Source organism: Bos taurus, chromosome 2 (assembly GCF_002263795.3).
Source record: "Bos taurus isolate L1 Dominette 01449 registration number 42190680 breed Hereford chromosome 2, ARS-UCD2.0, whole genome shotgun sequence".
NCBI classification, from domain to species: domain Eukaryota; kingdom Metazoa; phylum Chordata; class Mammalia; order Artiodactyla; family Bovidae; genus Bos; species Bos taurus.
In genome coordinates this window covers 15,903,528-15,919,992 of record NC_037329.1, presented here as the reverse complement: position 1 = coordinate 15,919,992, position 16,465 = coordinate 15,903,528, and the positions used below count along the sequence as shown (strand labels likewise).

Genomic DNA, 16,465 nt, shown 5'->3' with positions numbered 1-16,465 from the left:
ATTATAGTTTATTGCAAGATTAAATATAGTTCTTTCTTGTTGTCATTTAGTCAGTAAGTTGTGTCCAAGTCTTTTGTGACCCAATGGACTGTAGTCTGCCAGGATCCTCTGTCCATGCGATTTCCCAAGCAACAATACTGGAGTGAGTTGCCATCTCCTTTTTCAGGATCTTCTCCACCCAGGGACTGAACCCTGGTCTCCTGCATTGCAGGCAGATTCTATACCACTGCGCCATGAGGGAACCCCTAGGCCATGTCAGTTGTCACTAATCCCCTTAAATTTGGGTTCTGGATATTAGGTTCAGTGATCTTGGGTCTTGCGTCTTTCTGCACTGCTAAGTAGAGAAAATAAAGAAGGCTTATCAAGAGGGATCTGAGAAAAACTTGGGATCTTCAGAATGTTTACTGATTTGAAAACGACAGAGTCTACTTAAAGAAGACAAGATCCTTTTATTCAAGTTAGCAGATGATAAGATTTCAGCGTTTTGTTGTTCTCTTTTTTCCTACTTATAGGAATAATTCTGAAGTACTTCAGGGTCCCATATTGAACTCAAGTTGGAAGAGGCGAGTCTGGTCTCAAAATGGAGGGTCATGATCCCAAGGAACCAGAGCAGTTGAGAAAGCTGTTTATTGGTGGTCTGAGCTTTGAAACTACAGATGATAGCTTAAGAGAATGATGTTGAGAAATGGGGCACACTTGCAGATTGTGTGGTGATGAGAGACCCCCAAACAAAACGTTCCAGGGGCTTTGGTGTTGTGACTCACTCCTGTGTTGAAGAAGTGGATGCAGCAAGGTGTGCTCGACTGCACAAGGTTGATAGGCGTGTAGTGGAACCAAAGAGAGCTGTTTCTAGACAGGATTCCGTAAAGCCTGGTGCACATCTAACGGTGAAGAAAATTTTTGTTGGTGGTATTAAAGAAGATACAGAAGAATATAATTTGAGAGACTACTTTGAAAAGTACAGCAAGATTGAAACCATAGAAGTTATGGAAGACAGGCAGAGTGGGAAAAAGAGAGGATTTGCTTTTGTAACTTTTGATGATCATGATACAGTTGATAAAATTGTTCATAAATACCACACTATTAATGGGCATAACTGTGAAGTGAAAAGGGCCCTTTCTAAACAAGAGATGCAATCTGCTGGATCACAAAGAGGTCGTGGAGGTGGATCTGGCAACTTTATGGGTCGTGGAGGAAACTTTGGAGGTGGTGGAGGAAACTCTGGAGGTGGTGGAGGTAACTTTGGCTGTGGTGGAAACTTTGGTGGAAGAGGAGGCTATGGTGGTGGAGGTGGTAGCAGCAGAGGGAGTTGTGGAGGAGGTGATGGTGGACATAATGGATGGAGGGGATGCTGGCAACTATGGTGGTGGTCCTGGTTATAGCAGTAGAGGAGGCTACGGTGGCGGTGGAAACCAAGGTGGTGGATATGGTGGCGGTGTTGGAGGATATGATGGTTACAATGAAGGAGGAAATTTAGGAGGTAACTATGGTGGTGGTTTTTTTTTTTTTTTTGCATTTCTTTTCTATTTCTTTTAACTTATATGCAGAGTACATCATGAGAAACGCTGGACTGGAAGAAACACAAACTGGAATCAAGATTGCTGGGAGAAATATCAATAACCTCAGATATGCAGATGACGCCACCCTTATGGCAGAAAGTGAAGAGGAACTCAAAGCCTCTTGATGAAAGTGAAAGTGGAGAGTGAAAAAGCTGGCTTAAAGCTCAACATTCAGAAAATGAAGATCATGGCATCCAGTCCCACCACTTCATGGGAAATAGATGGGGAAACAGTGGAAACAGTGATAGCATATTCAAAAGCAGAAACATTACTTTGCCAACGAAGGTTCATCTAGTCAAGGCTATGGTTTTTCCAGTGGTCACATATGGATGTGAGAGTTGGACTGTGAAGAAGGCTGAGCACCGAAGAATTGATGCTTTTGAACTGTGGTGTTGGAGAAGACTCTTGAGAATCCCTTGGACTGTAAGGAGATCCAACCAGTCCATTCTGAAGGAGATCAGCCCTGGGATTTCTTTGGAAGGAATGATGCTAAAGCTGAAACTCCAGTACTTTGGCCACCTCATGCGAAGAGTTGACTCATTGGAAAAGACTCTGATGCAGGGAGGGATTGGGTGCAGGAGGAGAAGGGGACGATAGAGGATGAGATGGCTGGATGGCATCACTGACTCGATGGACGTGAGTCTGAGTGAAGTCCGGGAGTTGGTGATGGACAGGGAGGCCTGGCGTGCTGCGATTCATGGGGTAGCAAAGAGTCGGACACGACTGAGCAACTGATCTGATCTGATCTGATGGTGGTGGTGGAAACTATAATGATTTTGGAAATTATAGTGGACAACAGCAATCAAATTATGGATCCATGAAAGGGGGTAGTTTTGGTGGAAGAAGCTCGGGCAGTCCCTATGGTGGTGGTTATGGATCTGGTGGTGGAAGTGATGGATATGGTAGCAGAAGTTTCTAAAAACTCAGAAGAAAAGGGCTACAGTTCTTAGCAGGAGAGAGAGCAAGGTGTTGTCAGGAAAGCTGCGGGTTACTTTGAGACAATCGTCCCAAATGCATTAGAGGAACTGTAAAAATCTGCCACAGAAGGAAGAATGATCCATAGTGAGAAAAGTTACTGCAGCTTAAACAGGAAACCCTTCTTGTTCAGGACTGTCATAGCCACAGTTTGCAAAAAGTGCAGCTATTGATTAATGCAATGTAGTGTCAATTAGATGTACATTCCTGAGGTCTTTTATCTGTTGTACCTTTGTCTGTTTTCTTTTCATTACATCAGGTATATTGCTCTGTAAATTGTGGTAGTGGTACCAGGAATAAAAAATTAAGGAATTTTTAACTTTTCAATATTTGTGTAGTTCAGTTTTTCTACGTTTCAGTACAGAAACTTTAATAAAATGCAGTTTTGAAGGTGTCTCCTTGTGAGTTAACAAGTAAAGAAGATCATTGTTAATTACTATTTTGTATGAATTTTGCTAAAGTTAACTGTAAAGAAACACCTGCTGACTTGCAGTTTAAGGGGAATCTATTCTCCCCATTTCCAAACCATGAAATGAATGGCTCTGACATGTGGAGAGAATCAATATTTGTATGTTTGCAATGTGTGTTTTAGACAATAGAATTGGGTCTTTAAATTAGCGTATTTGTGAATTGAATAGCATTAAGATTTACCTTCAAATGAAAAATCTCAAAATTTAAAAAAAAAAATGAAGTACTTCAGTTTAGTCACTCAGTCGTGTCTGACTCTTTGTGACCCCATGGACTACAGCACACCAGGCTTCCCTGTCCATCACCAACTCCTGGAGCTCGCTCAAACTCATATCCATTGAGTTGGTGATGCCATCCAACCATCTTATCCTTTGTCATCCCCCTCTCCTTCTACCTTGAATCTTTCCCAGCATCAGGGTCTTTTCCAAGGAGTCAGTTCTTCCCATCAGGTGGCCAAAGTGTTAGAGCTTCAGCTTCAGCATCAGTCCTTCCAATGAATATTCAGGACTGATTTCCTTTAGGATGGACTGGTTGGATCTCCTTGCTGTCCAAGGGACTCTAAAGAGTCTTCTCCAACACCACAGGTCAAAAGCATCAATTCTTAAGCGCTCAGTTTTCTTTATAGTCCAACTCACATTCATACATGACTACTGGAAAAATCATAGCTTTGACTAGACGGACCTTTGTCAACAAAGTAATGTCTTTGCTTTTTAGTATGCTGTCTAGGTTGGTCATAGCTTTTCTTCCAAGGAGCAAGCATCTTTTAATTTCATGGCTGCAGTCACCATCTGCAGTGATTTTGGAGCCCCCCCAAAAATAAAGTCTCTCACTGTTTCCACTGTTTCCCCATCTATTTGCCATGAAGTGGTGGGACCGGATGCCATGATCTTAGTTTTTTGAATGCCGAAATTTAAGCAAGCTTTTTCACTCTCCTCTTTCACGTTCATCAACAGCCTCTTTAGTTTGTCTTCACTTTCTGCCATAAGGGTGGTGTCACCTGCATATCTGAGGTTATTGATATTCCTCCTGGAAATCTTGATTCCAGCTTGTGCTTCATCTAGCCTAGCATTTTGCATGATGTACTCTGCATATAAGTTAAATAAGTAGGGTGACAATATACAGCCTTAACGTACTCCTTTCCCAAATTGGAATCAGTTCGTTGTTCCATGTACGGTTCTAAATGCTGCTTCTTGACCTGCATACAGATTTCTCAGGAGGCAAGTAAGGTGGTCTGGTATTCTCATCTCTTTCAGAATTTTCCACAGTTTGTTGTGATCTACACAGTCAAATAATCAATAAAGTGGAAGTAGATGTTTTTCTGGTATTTTCTTGCTTTTTGATGATCCAATGGATGTTAGCAATTTGACCTCTGGTTCCTCTGCCTTTTCTAAATCTGAAGTACTTAAAATATTTTGAATAATATCAGTCCCTACTCTGTGTCAATCTATTATGTTAACACTACCACATACAGAAGTTCTTCAATCCACAGGTCCTTTCAAAGTCCTGCAGTGGTTTAAGAACACTGGTGAGCTTTGCAATGAATATGGCCATTCAGATTATAGGATTTGGAATGCCTGGAGTAAGGTCTGGCCCCTAGCATGCCAATTAAAATATGAAACCTTGCCTAGTAATCTCTCACCCATACACCCAGTTTATGTGACCTGATGTCTGCCTCAATTTTTGCTTGCTTTCATTCTGTAAAAAAACGACACCACCCATCTGGCTTGAATCTGATATGTGCATGGCTCTTCCCAGACTCTTAGGAAGCTTAGTTCTGCATCTGGAGCCATGTATTGACTTTAACATGAACCAAAAGCCTGGAATCTAAGTACTGCTGGTCCCAAACTGTTTCCATGTTTGCTGAGCTCCCATGGCTAATGAGACCTAGAATGATAGTCCAACTCTTTGAAATGATTGTTCACAATGTGAACAATCCCCATCAATAAATTAGGGAGAAATAAAAATCATTGTCCAAATGAAACAAAGAGGGAAAATTAAAATGTCACTCTGATTATTATGTTATATAATATTACCAGATTGGGAAAATGTTTATTCTGATGGATGGTTAAAAATTTTTTTTCAATTTATATTGTTTGTTATGGCCAATAAAATTCTTAGCTGTTTCCACTTTGGACATTTGAGTTAAAATGTTAACATTTGGGGGTAAATATTGTTTTGGTCATATGAAGACTGCTGAGAAGGAAATGGCAACCCACGCTAGTGTTCTTGCCTGGAGAATCCCAGGGACGGGGAAGTCTGGTGGGCTGCCGTCTATGGGGTGGCACAGAGTCGGACACGACTGAAGCGACTTAGCAGCAGCAGCAGCAGCCTTGTATAAGCTGAAACAGTTTTACACTGGGAAAAAAAAATTGGAAGGTAAATGTAAAGCAATGTGCCAATATATTAGTGAGATTTAAGCCATCTAAAAAAATGAGGAAAGGATGACTCTACACTTTTCTCCTCCTATAAAAAACCCGATAAACTAGAGATTCCTTTGTTTTTGAAAATACAGTCTAGTGCCTTGGGTGGCTTCTTTCTCAACACACAATTGATTCTAGGAATGACATTCACTCTGAACGTGGACAGCTGTGCGTTTGGGACAGAAGCAGCTGTTTCACCGTTGTCGTTTTATACAACAGCTATGGTAGGAGAACTATTTTCTCCCCAAATTACCACTTAAGAGACCTAGAAAGCTAAACAGTGTCATTTTGTATGTTTATAAAAGACAAAACAGTCTTTCTATTCTAAATCACAAAGAGGGAAAAGGCAATTGAACTAATGGCATTTTTTTCACAGGGAATATACCACAAGTCATTAAAAATAGAGATGTAGAATATTTAAGGATACAGTTAAAATGGTGGTACACTGAAATTTTAAAAAAGGATAAAGATTTTTTTCACACTGCCAAAAACTAACGAAAAATTTCAGGAAGACTATAGATATAAAAGGTTTTTCCATGTGTTTTTCTTATCTCATTCGTTTCTGAGAAGACCTTGCATAAGAGATGGAGCAAAACGTGCCTCACATGACTAGCGAATGCTGGAACAGATAGTTTATGCATTTGTTACTAAGTAACTTTTTCTCTTGGATCTAATAATAAATCACCATTGTTCTTTACCATTTGATTTGTAATTCTAATAAGGCAAGATGGTGTATTTATCCAGCTGTAGATAAAAATTCAGTCATATAACTTCAGTGAACCAAGTGTGAACTATGTAAACATCATAAATGGAAAAAAATCATAAAATAAGGCTCAGTTAAGTATAATTTAAGTATAAATATATACCCAGTGTTGTACATATATTTCTTCTGTTTACTTCCTCCAGGTTTGCAGGTGGATTTAGTGATTATGAAATGAATATGACTAAAAAAGACTTAAATCAACAAGTAAACTACAATTAAATATATTCATAAGCAATAAATTTCTACAGTGCTCTGATGAGAATGTGTACCATTTTCCTTCAAACTAATCTTCCATTAAACACAAAATTTGATAGTATTGTATTTGCTAACCTACATATAGTGAAGCATTGTTATTTTTATTGTTTATTAATATTTTATCAAATTTCTTGCTTAGAATGTTTTGTCATTGCCTTCAAGTTGGAATTCTAATCTATACACTACAATTTTTTCATACTGTCCCCTATCACTTTTATTAACACTTTATTAGTATTCCAAATGCTCAAAAACTTCCAAACTTAGCCTTTTTAAACCTGAAATTTGTTGAGAATTCCCTGGTAGTTGAGTGGTTAGGACTCAGTGCTTTCACTGCCAAGGGCCCAGGCTCAATTCTTGGTCAGGGAACTAAGATCCCACATGCTGCATAGCCCTTCTGAATTAAAAACAAACAAAAAAAAGCCCTGAAATTTGTTTACCTATGTACTTGAGGGGGAAAAGGGGACTATTATTGTGTTGGCCAATTAACCAGAATTTTTTATGTAATTTACAAATATTATTTTAAGGATTTAATTAGAATGTTGACCTTCCTATAATTAAAAAGTATAATTCTAAACTGTTATAGCTTTCTTTCAAACTATTTTCAGGGGATTGTTATATGGTTAAATATAAATTACTATGAGAAAAATAATGGATTAAACTTTAACCTAAAGATATGAGGTGTTAAAAAGTAACAATACCATCCATAAAAGAATGTACTATAAATTTCCTAAGAATTTTTCCTATTGCATTTCTAATGCAACCTGAAAAAATCAATTTGCACACAATTTTTAGAAGTTCAGCTATTTGATCATGTATCATAAATATGTATTTTTCTCATATCTTTCTCACAAAATGAGTAAGAGTCATTATATCCCCTTTATGCTTAAGAGAAAATGGAAATCCAATGAGGTCATGCCTCTGCTTCAACATTTAGATACAAAATAGCTTCACTGTCCATGTTTCTCGGTTTGCTGATATTTTCACTTCAAAGAAGTTCATATTCACAGTTTCATACCTGAAATAATCATAGTCTAGAAGAAAGTTTAAATGGAAATGACCTTTAATATTCGTATTATACTTCGAATGATCACCATCATTAGGTGCATATCATTTTCACAGGGGCATGTGAATAGTTTACAGGCTGGCAAATATTTTTTGTTGAAAGAAAATTACCTTAAACCTATAAACGAAGTATTTACATCTTACTCAATGCTCTTCTATCTCTAGATTATTTTTAATAATAAAACAAAATATATAACTGAACTTTACATAATATGTGGCAATGTAAACATCTCTTGATATATGAATCAACTAGAAAAGGTTAAGTTTGTGCCTGGTAAGCTAAACTTTTCATTTTTAAGCAAAAAGAAAAAAAAGCAAGTTTAAGTCAATTTTGAGGAGACAGGTGAAGGAAAATATTTGCAGAGGCTAAGTGGGTATCCATATGTGAGTGTGCTGGTTGAATGTAAGGTAACTGGAACATAAAATGGACATATAAGAAATAACGAATGCACATCCCACTTAAAAGATTTAAACATTAAAATTTCTGTGATAGTCACTGACTCTTGCTTAGGTGGGATTTAGAAAACACAAGTCACTTTGAAGCATTTATCCTTTGTTTTCAGAGTCTTTGGACCAGCTGCTCTTATTTTACAAATGCCAGTTTATACACACTACTCCTGGGAAAGAATATAAAGCATCTATTTTTTGCTTTGATGAAGGCTGCTGCTCCTAATAACCCCCTTGAAATTGAGAACAGCACAGGGAGGAAGAAGAAAAGTTTCCTAGCAGTAAAGAAAGCTACTAGAAACAAAAAGATTTCAACCTAGTTTATGCTGTGTGCTCAGGATCAGAGAGTTTCTGACTGAGGTCATTGGTAGGAAACACCACAAATGACTCCAAAGAATCTTGCCGTGCTTATAACAGAGACTCTTAAGAGAAGGACTGCCTCATCATTAGGTGCTAAACAAGTGTTCTGCACACAAAGGTGATTGACAAAGCTATAACCTGGGTACAAACCAGATATCATGACTGAATGGAAAAGAGTCATCCTTGCTGGGTTCAAAGCAGCAGATAACAATAGCAGCACACAGTGCTGAAAACAGGCAAAGGCATTCATAAGTCAGGGACATATAAGGAACGGATCAGAATGGCCCACTGCTCACCATGCTTGAAAACAGCTCGTGTATTTTATTAAGTGAACCCCAGGAATCTTGGACAGGTGGCCCAATGATATCCTAGAGGGAGATTCTGGTCTTCTGCCTTCCACAGCTAAGATAGAGGAGTTCATTTCAGTCGCTTAGTTGTGTCCGACTCTTTGTGACCCATGGACTGCAGCATGCCAGGCTTCGCTGTCCATCACCAACTCCTGGAGCTTGCTCAAACTCATATCCATCAAGTCGGTGATGCCATCCAATGATCTTATCCTCTGTCTTCCCCTTCTCCTCTTGCCTTCAATCTTTCCCAGCATCAGGGTCTTTTCCAAGGAGTCAGTTCTTCCCATCAGGTGGCCAAAGTATTGGAGTTTCAACATCATCATCAGTCCTTCCAATGAATATTCAGGACTGATTTCCTTTAGGATGGACTGGTTGGATCTCCTTGCAGCCCAAGGGACTCTCAAGAGTCTTCTCCAATAACACAGTTCAAAGGCCTCAATTTTTCAGGGCTCAGCTTTTTTTATCATCCAACTCTCATATTCATACATGACCACTGGAAAACCATAGCTTTGTCTAGACAGACCTTTGTCAGCAAAGTAATGTCTCTGCTTTTCAATATGCCATCTAGGTTTGTCATAGCTTTCTTTTAAGGAGCAAACTTCTTTTAATTTCATGGCTGCAATCACCATCTGCAGTGATTTTGGAGCCCAAGAAAATAAAGTCTGTCACGGTTTCCATTATTTGCTCATCTATTTGCCATGAAGTAATGGGACCAGATGCCACAATCTAGTTTTTTGAATGTTGAGTTTTAAGCCAGCTTTTTCACGCTCCTCTTTCACTTTCATCAAGAGGCTCTTTAATTTCTCTTTGCTTCCTGCCATAAGGGTGGTGTCATCTGCATATTTGAGGTTATTGATATTTCTCCTGGATATCTTGATTCCAGCTTGTGCTTCATCCAGCCCAGCATTTCTCATGATGTACTCTGCATAGAAGTTAAATTAGCAGGGTGACAATACACAGCCTTGACGTACTCCTTTCCCAATTTGGAACCAGTCCGTTGTTCCATATCTGGTTTTAACTGTTGTTTCTTGACCTGCATACAGATTTCTCAGGAGGCAGATAAGGTGGTCTGGTATTCCCATCTCTTTCAGAATTTTCCACAGTTTTTTGTAATTCACACAGTCAAGGGCTTTGGCGTAGTCAATAAAGTAGAAGTAGATATATTTCTGGAATTCTCTTGCTTTTTCTATGATCCAACAGATGTTGGCATTTGATCTCTGGGCCTCTGCCTTTTCTAAATCCTCCTTGAACATCTGGAAGTTCTTGGTTCATGTACTGTGGAAGCCTAACTTGGAGAATTTTGAGCATTACTTTGCTAGCGTGTGAGATGAGTGCAGTTGTATGGTAGTTTGATCATTCATTGGCATTGCCTTTCTTTGGGATTGGAATGAAAACTGAACTTTTCCAGTTCTGTGGCCACTGCTGAAGATAGAAGAGAGGTCAAGTAATTAACTAAGAAAAATAGTAAAGATATAATTTGTAGTCCTGGCTGGAAAAGTGGATCTTTCTGGTTATATCTGATTTATTAATAAATCAAAGATTTATGCATATATTGTTCAGGTAGAGAATTCAAATTCAAATTCTTATTTAGAGCTTGTAGTTATAGTTCCCTTTTGAAATAAAACCACACATATTCAAAAAACAATAGAAATTTACCTTTAGAATATTTTAGGTATCTTTAATAAATAAAATCTGGTAATGAAGATACGATTTCACATTTGCATTACATATAATTTTACTTATGTTTTCATTTCAGCTTCACTACACCACTGGGACTTAGGCCACATCCCAAAATTACAGTTTTGGAATTCAAGACCAGAAGACAGGTCAAGTCTTTTATATCAAATCACTATGCATGCTATAGCAGAGAACCTCAAATAAATAACCAAGTACATTAAAGAATATTAAGATCAAAAGTATAAAGGTGGTTGATATTTCTCTTTGCCCACCCAGTGTCCATTTCAGCTACCTACATCTTTGTGTTTGGGAACAGAAAAGAGAAAGAGAAAGATGGCACTGCTCCTTGCCAGAAGAGGAACCAGAAAGGAGATCCCCTAATTCTCCTTCCCCACCTTTCCTAAAGTGTGGTCAAAGTGCTCTTGCATAAGAGTAATATGGGGTCTTGTTACCAACAGAGATCCCCAGGTTCACCTCCAGAACCTAGGCCTGAGATTTCTCAGGTGACCTATGGCAATCTTCATTTTTAATGCCTTCTCTTGTGCTTAGTCTGCATATCAATGTATGTTGGGACCACTGCCTGCTCCCTGCAAGAAGTGCCTTCCTTATATAAGTCCTAGTGTTAAAGCTATTTGAGGACTTCCCTGATGGTCCAGGGGTTAAGACTCCACACTTTCACTGCAGGGGGCACAGGTTTGATCTCTAGTTGGGAAACTAAGATACTGCATGCTGCACTTGCCAGGAAAAAAAAAAAAAAACTATTTGATTAACAGCATTTTGAATATCACATAATTTGTCTAGAAAGCTTTAATGAATGGGTCTCTATTTAAGTCATTATGAATTCCAGAAAATCACTCTTTGCATTTTAAAAAATCTCCTATAGCTGATTTACCAGAAATGAATCAACTTATGAATTGGCTTTTGAAATAAACACCGTACTGTGTGCTATGCTGAGGTGCTCAGTTGTGTCTGACTCTTTGTGACCTCATGGACTGTAGCCTGACAGGCTCCTCTGTCCATGGGGATTTTCCAGGCAAGAATACTAGAGTGGGTTGCTGTGCCCTCCATCAGGGGAATCTTCCCAGCCTAGGGATTGAACCCAGGTCTCCCGCATTGCAGGCAGACCCTGGTATCTCTAATCTTTTTTCAAGAGCTCTCTAGTCTTTCCCATTCTATTGTTTTCCTCTATTTCTTTGTACTGATCACTGAGGAAGGCTTTCTTATCTACCCTTGCTATTCTTTGGAACTCTGCATTCAGATGTGAATATCTTTCCTTTTCTCCTTTGCTTTTCGCGTCTCTTCTTTTCTCAGCTATTTGTAAGGCCTCCTCAGACAACCATTTTGCATTTTTCCATTCCTTTTCCTTGGGGATAGTCTTGCTCACTGCCTCCTGTACAATGTCATGAACCTCCATCCCATAGGTCTTCAGGCAAGCTGTCTATCAAATCTAATCCCTTGAACCTATTTGTCATTTCCAGTGTATAATCATAAGGGTGACATCCATGTGTCGAGTCATCTCTTGTGTTGTTGGAAGATGGTGTTTGCACATCCACAACTGGATATTGTTTTCACTCTGGCTCCATCTCTTCATTCTTTCTGGAGTTATTTCTCCAGAATGCCAAGTTATTGTGTGGCATTAGGTCTAAACTATTTTGCTTCAGTTATTAGAACTATCTTTGGAAGGAATGATGCTAAAGCTGAAACTCCAGTACTTTGGCCACCACATGCAAAGAGTTGACTCATTGGAAAAGACTCTGATGCTGGGAGGGATTGAGGGCAGGAGGAGGGGACGACAGAGGATGAGATGGCTGGATGGCATCACTGACTTGATGGACGTGAGTCTGAGTGAACTCTGGGAGTTGGTGATGGACAGGGAGGCCTGGCGTGCTGCGATTCATGGGGTCACAAAAAGTCAGACATGACTGAGCCACTGAACTGAACTGAACTGAAGATATGCCAGGATAAGATTCCCTTCTTTGTTCTTCTTTCTCAGAATTCCATGGGACGCGAACCCTTGTTATAGATAACAAATTTAGTTTGTCTGGTTCTATGCAACATGCTATTAAGAATTTTATTTTAATTTCATTACAATTATGGACTAACAAAGGGAAAATTTGGCATATGTCTAGTTTTGAATATTTTCAACCCTAACCATAGGAAATTTTTACATTATTATTTCCTTCAATAACATTTTATTTTCCTTTCATATAATTATTAAACATCTTTTGTGAAGTTTATTTCTGTGTACTTCTAATTTTTGAGTGGCGTCAGTTCTCTAAGATTTCATTGTTGCCTATGGTTGATGTACAGATTTATTTTTATGTGCTGATTTTTTTTATATTTGGGGTCATTTTATACTCTCTTTTTAGTTATAATATTTGTCTGCATATTTTCTTAGGCTTGATAGATATCCTGTCACCTACAAATGAAAATCACTTTGCTTCCTCCTTCCCTGTCATTATTCTATTTTTTAAAATTTTTTCTACTTTTAATGCATCAGTCAGATTCTTCAGTAAAACAGTGAAAAATAGGCTAATAGCATATATTCTTCTCCTAACTTCAACCAAAATGTTTCTAAATGTGAGTCACTGATATTGGTAGTAGTCCTTTATCAAGTTAAGATAGTTCTCTTCTATCCTTAGCTTGCAAAGAGTTTATATTTAACATATAGTACCTTTTACCAATTTCTTCTTTGAAAACTATTGAGATGTTCTCTTTAACCCTTTAGTCTGCTAATATGATATTTTACTCTATTATTTTTTTTAGTATTTAACTGTATTTCTACTTCTAATATAAACTCTTTAGTCATCATGCCTTATTTTTTAATACTAGTAAATTTTATATGGTAATGATTTATTTTCCTTTTCTTAGACAGATTAACATCAGAAAAAATAATAGAGCAGTAATCACAGTAATCCAAGTCTATGCCCCAACCACTAATGCCGAAGAAACTGAAGTTGAATGGTTCTAAGAAGCCCTACAAGACCTTCTAGAACTAACACCAAAAAAGAGATACCCTTTTCATCATAGGGGACTGGAATGCAAAAGTAGGAAGTCAAGAGTTACCTGGAGTAACAGGCAAGTTTGGCCTTGGAATACAAAATGAAGCAGGGCAAAGGTGAACAAGAGTTTTGCCAAGAGAACACATTCGTCACAGCATACACCCTCTTCCAACCACACAAGAGATGACTCTACATATAAATATCACCAGATGGTCAATACCAAAATCAGGTTGATTATATTCTTTGCAGCTGAAGATGGAGAAGCTCTATACAGTCAGTAAAAAGAAGACCGGGAGCTGACTGTGGCTCAGATCATGAAGTCCTTATGGCAAAATTCAAACTTAAATTGAAGAAAGTAGGGAAAACCACTAGGCCACTCAAATATGACCTAAATCAAATTGCTTAAGATTGTACAGTGGAAGTGACAAATAGATTCAAGGGATTAGATTTGATAGAGAGTGCCCGAAGAACTATGGGCAGAGGTTCATGACATTGTACATGAGGCAGTGATCAAAACCATCCCAATAAAAAGAAAAGCAAAAAGGCAAAATGGTTGTCTGAGGAGCCCTTACAAATAGCTGAGAAAAGAAGAGAGGCTAAAGGCAAAGGGGAAAAGGAAAGATATACCCATTTGAATGCGGAGTTCCAAAGAATAGCAAGGAGAGATGAGAAAGCCTTCTTTAGTGATCAATGCAAAGAAACAGAGGAAAACAATAGAATAGGAAAGACTAGAGATCCTTCAAGAAAATTAGAGATATCAAGGGAAATTTTCATGCAAAGATGGACACAATAAAGGACAGAAATAGTATGGACCTAACAGAAGCAGAGGATATTAAGAAGGCATGGCAAGAATACACAGAAGAACTATACAAAAAGTATCTCAATGGCCCAGATAACTATGGTGGTGTAATCACTCATCTAGAGCCAGACATCCTGAAGTCCAAAGTCAAATGGGTCTTAGGAAGCAGCACTATGAACAAAGCTAGCAGAGATGATGGAATTCCATTTGAGCTATTTAAAATCCTAGAAGATAATGCTGTGAAAGTGCTACACTCAGTACACCAGCAAATTTGGAAAACTCAGCAGTGGCCACAGGACTGGAAAAGGTCAGTTTTCATTCCAAACCCAAAGAAAGGAAGTACCAAAAAATGTTGAAAGTATCGTACATCCTAACTCGTCTCACATGCTAGCAAAGTAATGCTCAAAATTCTCTAAGTCAGGCTTCAATAGTATGTGAACTGTGAACTTCCAGATGTTCAAGCTGGATTTAGAAAAGGAAAAGGAACTAAGATCAAATTGCCAACATCCGTTGGATCGTGGAAAAAGCAAGAGTGTTCCAGAAAAACATCTACCTCTGCTATATTGACTATGCCAAAGCTTTTGACTGTGTGGATCACAACAAACTGTGGAAAATTCTGAAAGAGATGGGAATACCAGACCACCTGACTTGCCTCTTGAGAAATCTGTATGCAGGTCAGGAAGCAACAGTTAGAAGTGGACATGGAACAACAGACTGGTTCCAAATAGGAAAAGGAGTGCGTCAACACTGTGTACTGTCACCCTGCTTATTTAACTTCTATGCAGAGTACATCATGAGAAACGCTGGACTGGAAGAAACACAAGCTGGAATCAAGATTGCTGGGAGAAATATCAATAACCTCAGATATGCAGATGACACAACCCTTATGGCAGAAAACGAAGAACCTCTTGATGAAAGTGAAAGAGGAGCGTGAAAAAGCTTGCTTAAAACTCAACATTCAATACACGAAGATCATGGCATCCGGTCCCATCACTTAATGGCAAATATATGAGGAAATGATGGAAACCATGATAGCCTTTTTTGGGGGGGCTCCAAAATCACTGCAGATGGTGACTGCAGCCATGAAATTAAAAGAAGTTTGCTCCTTGGAAGAAAAGCCACAACCAACCTAGGCAGCATGTTAAAAAACAGAGACATTATTTCGCCAACAAAACTCCATCTAGTCAAAGCTATGGTTTTTCCAGTAGTCATGAATGGATGTGAGAATTGAACTATAAAGAAAGCTGAGCTCTGAAGAATTGATGTTTTTGAACTGTGGTGTTGGAGATGACTCTTGAGAGCCCTTGGACTTCAGGGAGATCCAACCAGTCCATCCTAAAGGAAATCAGTCATTGGAAGGCCTGATACTGAAGCTGAAACTCCAATACTTTGGCCGCCTGATGTGAAGAACTGACTCCTTAGAAACGACTCTGATGCTGGGAAAGACTGAAGGCAGGAGAAGGGGACGACAGAGGAAGAGATGTTTGGATGACATCAGTGACACAGTGGACGTGCGTTTGAGCAAGCTCCGGGAGTTGGTGATGGACAGGGAACCCTGTGTGCTATGTGGTTGCAAAGAGTCAGACAGGACTGAGCGACTGAACTAACTAATGATTTATTTATGATTTTAACATCAATATCCATATTGCATAGTCTTTCTTATTAGTCTTCCAACTCTTCTGTGCCTTTCTTACAGTGTATTTGCCACACACCTGCTCTTGATCCTTCTAAACCATCTCATGTGACTGAAACGAAACTCCACAGAGCTCACAAAGCACCTTGTAAGCCCTTCCCACAACCTCTCAGGCCGAATCTCCTGTCCTGTTTTCATTGCTCACCTCTCTGCTTGCTATTCCTTGAATCAGTCTCATATACCCTCACCTCTAAGCATTTGCCTTCACTGTTCTCTCTGCCTGGAGTGCCCTCCCCAACACTTCTGCTTGGTCACTCTCTAATTTTTTAGGGCTGCTCAAATGTCACCTCATGAATGAAACCGTCACTAATAATACTATACAGAATAACAGCTCCTTTGCTATTCATTTCCTCCACTTAATTTTTCTTCATAACACCTGCCATTGCATGACATAGTTTATGTTTATCCTTGTGTATTTATTTGTGGTTGATTTTCTGACAACTAAAATGTGAGTTTCATGAGAACAAGGATTGTATTTATTTTGTTGTTCCTTTTTTATATCCCCATATGTAAACCTGCCTGGACCATGGTAGGTGCTCAAGAAAACTGGAGATACAGTTTTATTTGGTACTTACCTGTGGTACCTGCATGAAGAAATAGTGTTCATTCATTCATTCAGTAAATAATTGCTCACTTAC

At 38.8% G+C, this 16,465-nt stretch overlaps 1 pseudogene; it reads left to right on the top strand.

Annotated features, from left to right (window-relative positions):
* The first annotated feature begins 545 nt into the window (after positions 1–545).
* On the top strand, positions 546–2,554 carry LOC788467 (heterogeneous nuclear ribonucleoprotein A3-like; annotated as a pseudogene).
* The last annotated feature ends 13,911 nt before the right edge of the window (positions 2,555–16,465 follow it).